Genomic DNA, 1,789 nt, shown 5'->3' on the forward strand with positions numbered 1-1,789 from the left:
CTTTGACTTGTTCGACTCATTTATTTTATTTCTGTGTATGAAAAATAGTGTTAGCAAAATGTGGATGACATGAGGTTTTTTTTTTCCTAATGTCCTGCGCGATCTGCATAGTTCATTGTAGAGAGAGAGGCAGTTGATGCTGGGTGGTACAGTTGCCAATGAGGGTGAACTGGCCATCGGGCACACTGGGCATTTGCCTGGTGGGCCAGACCATCAGTGTCAGGATTGGGGATAAATGTTTGATCGCAGGGGGTCTGACTACTGGGACCCGGCAATGTTGCGAGGCAATGTCGGCTAGCTTGTGTCGACCTTACTGAGAGAGATACATGGAGGGGGCCTGTCAGGCACGGCGTCATGCTGCACCCAACATGACTCCTGCACGGGAGGAGACATGGCAGAGCCGGGGCCCCATACAGGAGATTGCAGGGATATATATATATATATATATATATATATATATGCATGTATATATATATATATATATATATATATGTATATATATATATATATATATATATACCGCTGCAGATCTCCTTTAGGAGCTCTTAAAGCAGCAACCGCTGGTCGCAGCCTTTAAAGCAACAACCGCTGCCCACAGATCTTAAAGCGACGACTGGCAGCCGCAGGTCTTAAAGCAGCAATCGCTGGTCACTGCCAGGGGCAGACAACAGAGGGGGTCTGCGGCTGCCATCATACCATTTTTTTATTTTTATTTCAACGATAAACTTTATTAAGCAAAAAGAAAAAGGAACAATAGCACATACCAGATTCATGACATGTACATATAAAATAAACCTAGCAAGCAAGGTACAGCAGGGGCAAAGTTGTACCTTATAGGGAGAACCAATACTCATCCGAGTAACAACATTAGTCTAGTAAGTCCGAACATATTAGGCAAGTAGTGGGGTAACCAGTGCAATCGGTAGTGGGTAGGGTGTGGGGGGGGGGTAGGGAGGGAGGTGAGGTCAGAGGGGGGGGAGCGGGGCAGGACAAGTGAGCGAGAGGAAAAGGAGAGGGTTCAGGTGAGGCCATATTGGAGGAAGCGGGGTGAGGCCGCAAAATCCAGCCAGTGGCGCCAGCGCAGGACATATCGGTCGGTGGAGGTATTCAAATCTGCTAGACATTCCTCCAGCCCCTGAATGTGTAGGACTTCACGAAGCCAATCAGTAGTCGTGGGGGGGGCGGTGGTTTTCCATCGTCTAGGGATGACTCGTCTGGCCGCTGCTAGTAAAACACCTGTGAGACTTTTCCGCAGGGAATCTGGTGACCCGGGCAACATTGAGAGGAGGAGCATCTGAGGACTATCATCTAATTGCATACCCGTAATTTCCGATATGAGAGCGCAGACCGAGGACCAGTAGGAGGCTAAAAGCGGGCATGAGTGCCAAATGTGCGTGAGGGTTCCCTTGGTTTGTCCACACCTCCAGCATGCCTCCGGGATCGAGGGATAAAAACGGTGAAGTAAGGCCGGAACCCTATACCACCGAGAGAGCAATTTATAATTAGTCTCCTGAAGGGCAACTGCTCTAGAGGCTTTATGGCACAACAGGTATGAGGTGTCCCATTCGGCAGTGCTGGGGGTGTAGTCCAATTCTTTCGCCCAGTTCCGTTGGTAAGGCAATAGGGAACGAGAGTCACGGGTGCGAAGCATGGAGTATACTAAGGATACCGTATGGGTGGGTCCAGACTGTGCTAACCAAAGTTTCTCGAATGGGGTAGGATCCCTATGCAGCTCACCCGAGGCTCGCGATGTGTTGTAAAAATGCCGGAGTTGAAAGTATTGGAAAGA

The sequence above is a fragment of the Hyla sarda genome, chromosome 2, assembly GCF_029499605.1.
Source record: "Hyla sarda isolate aHylSar1 chromosome 2, aHylSar1.hap1, whole genome shotgun sequence".
Classification (NCBI taxonomy): Eukaryota; Metazoa; Chordata; class Amphibia; order Anura; family Hylidae; genus Hyla; species Hyla sarda.